Genomic DNA, 9,124 nt, shown 5'->3' with positions numbered 1-9,124 from the left:
TCTGTCATTTGTATGCTTTGCTTTTGATTGATATTGAGTATGACTATGACTAGATCTTCGTTGCTATGAAATACAATGTTTAGTCAACCCTTGATCTTTGAAAGTGCTCTACATTTATGTTTTGCGGTCTCACAAAGAGCTAGCGAGATACCACCTATTCATATTGCTTCATGCTTATTTTGATTGAATTGTTGGTATCTGAAACTCATTATTATTTGCTCGCTAGCTGATTATGCTTTTGATATTAGTTTACCGTGAGACCTATGTGTCACTTGCTTATGTGGTTAACTTGTGATCTTGCTGAAATTTTGGTTATGAGTTAGACATAGTTGCAACAACAAGATCGAACAGAGTTTGTCAAAGTTTTTATTTCTCTTTCAGTTTGTCAACTAAGTTGCTTGAGGACAAACAAGGTTTTAAGCTTGGGGGAGTTGATACGTCTCCATCGTATCTACTTTTCCAAACTCTTTTGCCCTTGTTTTGGACTCTAATTTGCATGATTTAAATGGAACTAACCCGGACTGAAGCTGTTTTCAGCAGAACTGCCATGGTGTTGTTTTTGTGCAGAAATGAAAGTTCTCGGAACATCCTGAAAATTTACGGAGAATATTTCTGGAAAATATGAAAAATACCTGCGCAAAGGTCCACCGGAGGGGACAGGCCAGTGGGCCACAAGCCCTATAGCCGCGGCCTCCCCCTGGCCACGGCTACCAGGCTTGTCGGGCCCACGTGGCTCTGCCGCCCCCAATTCCAGCGCTATTTATTCCCTTTCGTCCCGAAATAAATCAAGAGAGAGAAGTTCATCGCGTTTCACGATCCAGAGGTGCCGCCACATCCCGTTCTTGCCCTGGAGGGCAGATCTGGAGTCCGTTTTGGGTTCCTGTTCAAGGAGATCGTCGCCATCGTCATCATCAACCTTCTTCCCTCTCCAATTCCATGAAGCTCTTCGTCGTTCGTGAGTAATCTGTTTGTAGGGTCGCTTGGCGGTGATGAGTAGGATGAGATCTATCATGTAATCGAGTTAGTTTTGACGGGGACTGATCCCTAGTATCCACTATGTTCTTAGATTGATGTTGCTACTACTTTGCCATGCCTAATGCTTGTCACTAGGGCCCGACTGCCATGGTTTCAGATCTGAAATTATTATGTTGTCACCAATATATGTGTGTTTTAGATGCGATCTTGCAAGTTGTAGTTACCTACTATGTGTTATGATCTGGCACCCCGGAGTGACAATAACCAGAACCATTCCCGTTGATAACCATTGTTTGAGGAGTTCATGTCTTCACCAAGTGCTAATGCGTTGGTCCGGTTCTTTATTAAAAGGAGAACCTTAATATCTTGTAGTTTCCTTTTGGACCCCGCTGCCACGGGAGGGATGGACAATAGAAGTCATGCAAGTTCTTTTCCCTAAGCGCGATGACACACGGAATGCATGCCTACAACACATTGACGAACGGGAGCTAGCCACATATTTCTCCGTGTTATAACTATTGCATGATGAATATCATCCAAACAAATCACCGACCCATTGCCTACGAGTTTGTCCTACTGCTGTTGTTACTTGCCTTGCTCTGCTGTTGTTACTTGCCTTGCTCTGCTGCTACTGTTGCTACTACTGTCGCTTGTTCTGTTTCTACTTGCTACTGCTGTCACTACTGCCGTTCCTTGCCACTACCGTTACTCACTACTTTGTTGTTACTACTTTGCTTGCAGATACTAATCTTTCAGGTGTGGTTGAATCTGACAAATTCAGCTGCTAATACTCGAGAGTATTCTCTCATCTCCTGTTTGGCGATCAACAAATTTGGGCCGAATACTCTACCCTCGAAAACTGCTGCGAACCCACGCGCTGGTTTGCCATCAACAACATTCTTCTAGTTTCGTTGCCGGGGAGTGCTAGCAGCATTCTTCTGGTGCCGTTGCAAGGGAAGGTTTGTTGTCACAGAATCAACATTCGTCTAGCTATTGCCAGAGAGTGCCAGTCACTCCCAGATGACTAGACCGTGGCAAGACCCATAATTCGGCGATCCAAGACCTACAAGGTCCATGAGAGGGTACTTACAAGAAAAGCACCACCGGAGTCCTCCAATAGTTCATATCCGAATTAGAAGGAAATCATCTCTTGTCCGAGAAACATGCAGGCATGGGCGGCTACCATGCGGCAGCTCAGGCCCTGGAAAGCAAGGCCTTTCGATCCGGATTCTTTGGCCCACTGCTCACACAGACACGCACACATTGGTCCAACATTGTGTTGGTTGTTACCTCTTTCCAAATCAAAGCCACATGCTCCCAATGGATATTCGGAAAATACTGATCACCTGGCCTTTCCCTTTCTGGGGCTAGACACGGTCGGACCACTTAAAGGTGGGGACCAAGAAGAAGAAATATCTACTGGTCATGGTTGACAAATTCACCAAGTGGATTGAAGCAAAACCGACAACTTTAGCTAAGTATGGACCGCTCATCGATGTTATATCCGGCGTGATCCACCGTAATGGTGTCCCCCATAATATAATAACAGAGAATGAACCCAGTTTTATAGCCAAGGAGGTAAAGGATTGGTGTGCTAACATGGGCATCAAGCTTGATGACGCCTCGGTGTATCATCCACAGACTAATGGACAAGTTGAACGAACCAATGGTCCTATTATGACCATTATCAAACCTCAACTAGTTAGTTCTCTGAAAGAATGTGACTGTCATTGGGTTGAGGAGCTTGACTCCGTATTATGGGGCCTGTGCACCACCCCGAATCGATCAACGGGATACACACTGTTTTTTATGGTGTACGAGGCAGAAGCAGTCCTCCCATGCGACCTCATCCATGATGCACCTAGGGTGCGCATGTACCAAGAAAAGGATCCAAGCTAGATTGGCAGGACACCCTGGAAGGAGAGCATGATATAACTCGGGCCCTCTCTACCTTTTATCAATAACATGTCCGGTGCTACGAGAGTACGGAAGCTCGAGTGAAGGCATATAATGTGGGCGAACTTGTTTTACGCCTCCCGGAGAAGCAAAAGAATAAACACTCACCCAAATGGGAGGTTCCTTTCGTAATTGATGAAGTACTTTCAAGAGGAGCATATCGCCTCTGCAACCCACCGGACAATCACCTCGAACTAAACCCATTGAACATAGCTCGTCTTCGGTGCTTCTACGGCTAGACCGGTATCGTCACCCTCACTAGTATTTTTTTTCCTTTTTATAGTTTCCATTCCTTTTTACTTTTTTTGGATTGATTAGCATTTCCCAGGATGTGTTCAGCTAAACTGAGCTTCGTCAAGTTTCCCTCGGCATACAACTTGAAATGTAGTACCCGGTCACACCCGAGGGCTTCTTAACGAAGAAGGATAATATATTTTTTGTGCATCTATTCGTCTCTGTCGTGTGTGCACCCTTCCAATATCGTTTTTAAGCCACTACATGCATCAATTTGACTAAATATTTGTCCAATCTGGGTTGCCTTGCTCCTATGCTTACCCTCTTCCTTCTTGATTGTTCGCCTAGGGGGTAAAGGGAGCACCTCTGTGATTGTTACGACCAGATCACCCAGGTACGTACCTTAGACGGGTGAAGCCGAAAGCTAGCATTCTTAAGAATAAAATTGGTCGTCCACGAGGGAAGTGAAAATAATTGGTGATCATCACCAAAACTCGTGGTTATTGGAAGTGCATCTAGTGCCCCTTAGTGATTTTGGTGGTTTGAAGACTTATAAGTTAAGAGATTGATATGTTTGTGAGTGTACACATGCTCTATAAGTCACCCAAGAGTTTGAGTTATTCGATGAATATCGACCCCTAAAAATGTATGTCTTCGGGTGAAGACTTTGGTTATTCCTTGAAGATTTTGATTGCGGAGAAATTGATATTCCTCATGAAGATATTGAAGATGAGGAATTCGGTGTGTCGTGAAGAAAACACTCTCAAGACTTTGAAGCTTGAAGATTTACTCTTTCTGTGTCATTTTCTTTACACTTAAGTCATATGTACACCATACTGTTAAAGGGAGTCTAGGTAAAACTATGGAAGAAATTTCCTCATGATGCTCAACCCCAACCTACAACTACCAAAGCCTCAAAGTGAGGAATATTAGAGACATGAGGACTTTCACAGTTGAAAGTTCCGACCGTTGCCGCGCCACGCGCCACCTGTCACAGATCGTATCCACCTAACGGTCATATTATTAAAGGGCATTTATGTAGAATCATGTTGGGATGCTCCCAGGCTATAAATAGCCACCCCCACAACCACTAGCTGGTTGGCTTCTCCGAGAGAAACTGACACTAGTCATTTAGAGAAACCCAAATTCCTTGGGGCCTATGAGTGAAGATCATCAAGTGAGGAAATACCCCCAAACACCCTGTGACGCCCTCGATTTAATCGTATGCTAATCATACACACAACCATGTACGATCAAACTCAAGGACTCACGGGAAGATAACACAACACAACTCTAGATACAAATAAAATAATAAAAGCTTCATATTACAAGCCAGGGGCCTCGAGGGATAGAATACAGAAGCTCGATAAACAGAGGAGCCAGGGAAACAACAAATATCTGAGTACAAACATTAAACAAGGGGTGCCTTAGAGAAGGCTAGCACAAAAGAAACACGGTCGAACGAGGCGAGGCCTCCTGCCCGGGAACCTCCTAACTACTCCTGATCTTCAGCGGCCTCCACGAAGAAGTCATCATCTGGGCGGCAGGTGTCGGCAGGAAACTCCAACTCCTAGGCTCCATCATCTGGTCGCAACAATGGATCAAGGGGACAAAGGGGGAGCAAAGCAACAGTGAGTACTCATCCAAAGTACTCGTAAGACTTACATCAGAACTATGCTAAGTATGCAACAATATCAATGAAGGGGTTTATATGTGGACAGACTGCAAGAATGCAAGAATAGAGAGAAGGCCTAGTCCTATCGAAGACTAGCATCGTCAGGGGTCTTGCAGTAATAGACGAGAGTAGAACAGGGGTAACACAAATAATAGTCATATTGTAGCAGCAATATTAAAATGGGGTCATGCCCAGAGATCCTCCCTCGACTCCCTGCGAGGAAGCAATCCCGGAGTAACTATTCTAATTAAGTAACAATTGTAGTTGTATAAGATCAGGGCACAATTCCAAGTCGTATTGTAACCGTGGACACGGCTACTCGAACTTATAAGTTCTTCCCTGCAGGGGTGCACAACATACTCCCCGTCACGCTCGATAACACTCTGGCCGAACACACTTTTCTGGGTCATGCCCGGCCTCGGAATATCGACACGTCGCAACCCCACCTAAGCTCAACAGAGAGGCCAGCCCGCCGGTCTAACTCCTAAGCACAAAGGGGTCGTGGGCCCACTTACCCTCTGCGCTCCTTCATGATGCAAGGGCGGCCGATGTCAGTCCTAGCACACCTTAATACAAGAGCGATGCATCTCGGGACCACTTGGGCGCAAGCCGCTCCAATGCTGACATCTGAAAAGCTTCGGCTGATACCGCGACGTCGAGTACCCACAATTCTTCCTGAGCAGACGGTTAGTGCGTAATAAGGCCTTCCGACCAACCCAGATCAAATACCCAAATCCATTATCATTTTAATTAAGCCATCGACTCATCCACGCGGGAATCCACCCGCCTAACATCTATTCATCAATGATCCGAGTAACATGGTCAAGTAACTGTGTGGTTGTAACATTAGGGGGATCCGAGGCATCACCCTCGTTGGATCCCGAACTATGTAACCGTCAAGGTGGGCTTAGACGAATCACCCTCCAGGGTCCCACACTTGAGGGGCTGTATGACAGAGACATCGTCGGGAGTGGTGAAGGAGGAATCACCCTCGATAACCATGACCGACAAGCTGTACTACAGAGATATCATCCTGAGTACTTCGCGAGGTGTCACCCTCGGTACCCGATAGTAACTCTCTAGCGCCACACAACTAAGGGGGTGTATGTGTTGTGTCGGGTCTGGCTCACCGATCAGGGATCGAGACTTGATGACAAAGCAGGGCAACTGGACTAAGGGTTCAGAGGGGATGATTGTCCACCTATACTAAACAGTTTTAAAGTGTAGTACTGAAAGTAGCAGTTCATCAAAATTAGGCTATGCATCAAATGTAAGAGCTAACTACAACAGTAGCAAAATTCTAATGCAAGCATGAGTGAGAAAAAATAGGTGATATAGGAATGATCAAGGGGGGTTTGCTTGCCTTGTTGCTCTGCGGCAAAACGCTGGTAGCGAGGGGTGCAGATGTACCCGGCAACAGTGTTAGTCTGGGGGTCTACCGGTAAAAAGAGGGGGGAAACAATAAATAATAGCAACAAGTGCAACACTAAGCATGACATGGCAATATGGAGGCTAGGCATGAACTAACGCAATAACATCTGTCATAGACGGGTGAGGAAAATATCAGACGATATTTCCAGGTCTGTGGCTACTACCGGTCAGATGGAAAACGATGGAAAAGTTCCATGTTTGCTATGCTAGGGACGCGTGACACACGAATGGACCGCGTATCCGGGTTCGTCTCGTTCTGCTCATCAACTTTTAAGTTGAAAATATTTTAATCTGAGCTACGGTTTATTTTATATAAATTTTTGAAGTTTTATAAAAAATTAGGAATTAAAAACATATTTAGTAAATTATGAAATGCTGTTATGACATCAACATGATGTCATGCTCACATCAGTAGTTGACTCGTCAAACTAACCAATGGGTCCTACGTGTCATAGACACAATTTTTAATTAGCATTAATTATTAATTAATCAGATTAATTTAGTGGGGGACCCACATGTCATATTCTAATAGGATAATTTATTGATCTATATTAATAGATTACTAGTTTATCTATTTAATTAATTAACTAATTAATTACATAATATATCTTATTATTAATTTATTTATTTTATTAATAAAAACACACATATATATATATATATTTATATTTATATTTATTTTTTTACTTTTTTAATTTCCTATTTTAGGGGCGAGGCCCCGCATGTCATTGAGACAATGAGCACCACAATCACTAAACGCACACACATCTTTACACCCCAGTATTTACAATACCAACATACACGCATTCTGTTAACATACGTACATACATGCATAAGTTCATACATACATACTATTTCATATACATACATACGCATCTACCTATATCCTTTTATTTCTTTTCTTTTCTTTTTCTAACATCTCATTTCTTTCTTTAGTCTAACTCTCTGCTCATCTCTCTGCCATCTCTCTCAACAAAGGGACAGGAGGCAATCTCCACCACCTCCTCTTACAGGAGATCAATGGCGCCGGGACGAGGCGATGAATGCCGGAACAGAACCGGAGGGTGAAGGAGAGGGAGAGGGGGCGTTCTCACCCACGTTGTAGGGGGGCGTGGTCGGCGAGGCTCGATGGAGCCGGTGGAGAAGCGGAGGAGGCCGACGACGAGGGGTCGGTCCCGGTGGTGGAGATCGAAGGAGGAGCCGCCGGAGGTTCGATCGATGACGGGGTGGCCCGAGGCAGCGGGCGCAGCGACGGCCGGCGATGGGGCGGCTCGAGGCGGCGGGGCGCAGGGAGCACGGGGGTGAGGGCGCCGGTAGGGGGCTCTGGTGCAAACCCGGGACGGTGCGCGACGGTGAGAGGCGGGGCTCGGCCAGAGCTTGGCCTCCCTAACCCCTCCTGGATCGAGGAACCAGGGAGAGGGAGGCTGGGAGGCGCAGGCTGGGCGACGGGTCGGTGGTCGCCGCTGGTGGGAAGAGGGGCGGACGAAGTGGGTGGGGGGGGTCGTCCTGGGGCTTGGGGGAGGGAGGTGGAAGGCGCAGGTGGCGAGGGCCAGGGAGGCTCGCAAGCTGGGGGGTGGTCTCGCGCGGGATGGGGAGGGCCTGCGCAGCCGCTAGGGGAGGAGCGACGGGAGAGATGGGGTTCGACCCTGGGGTGACATGCGAGGTAGAGGGTGGAAGGTGTCGCGAGGGGATGAGAGAGCGACGGGACTAGGGAGGGAGCACTAGGGCGACGGGGGTTAGTGGGGAGCGAGGGGTTGACGAGGGGGTGGCTCATGAGGGGCTCGGTCCCCTCGTTTCTCACGGCGGGGAGAGGCAGGAGTGGGAGGCTCGCGTTAGTTTTAGGGTTTCCCCTGGGGGTCTTATACCCCCACGCGGATGGGCCGGTGGGTGGCCGGCTGGGCCACTTTGGCCGAGTTGGGCTAGGCCTTTTGGGTTTTTTTATTTGTTTGCTTTTTTAATTTTTTTATATATTTTTTGTTTTAAATATATAGGGGTTTTAAATAACTTCAAAAAATGCCCAATTCACTTTTATAATTTATTAGGGAATTTTTATAACTCTTCCGACATTTTTACTTTAACATTCGAAAACTTTTCTCGTTCGAGTTATTTTTAAAATTTGAATTTGACTCGGTTTCGACTAACACGAGATCAACGATAGAAATCACAGTGACGTGGCATCATTAGCGTGGGATCATTGTAGGTTAATTACATACATTACTGTAGTAAAACCTGAGGATGTCACAACTCTCCCCTACTAATAAGAATTCTCGTCCCGAGAATTAAGAGGTAGAAGGAAAGAGCTCAGGGTATTCATCACGAAGATGATCCTCGCGTTCCCTAGTGGCTTCATCTTTAGAATGATTTGACCACTGCACTTTAAGGAACTTGGTGATTTTGCGATGAGTCTGACGTTCAACCTGGTCGAGAATGCGGACCGGATGCTCCTCATAAGAGAGGTCTTGTTGCATTTCAAGCATATCATGATCCACTGCTTGAATAGGATCCTTGAAGGAGCGGCGGAGCTGAGACACATGGAAGACATCATGAACGTGAGAAAGCTTCGCCGACAGTTCCAATTGATAAGCCACATTTCCACGCCTATCGAGAACAGTGAAAGGACCAATATATCGAGGAGCTAACTTTCCCTTGATCCCGAAATGGTGTGCACCTCTCATTGGTGTGACACGAATATAAGCCTTTTCGCTAGGTTGATAGACCATATCTTGATGATGACGGTCATACTGACTCTTCTGACGAGACTGAGCAGCCTTCAGATTCTCATGAATAATGCGGACTTGATCTTCGGCATGTTGAATATTATCCGGACCGAAGAGTGATTGTTTCATTGAACGG

Source organism: Hordeum vulgare, chromosome 1H, assembly GCF_904849725.1.
Source record: "Hordeum vulgare subsp. vulgare chromosome 1H, MorexV3_pseudomolecules_assembly, whole genome shotgun sequence".
Taxonomy (NCBI): Eukaryota; Viridiplantae; Streptophyta; class Magnoliopsida; order Poales; family Poaceae; genus Hordeum; species Hordeum vulgare.
This window is presented reverse-complemented; position numbering follows the sequence as displayed.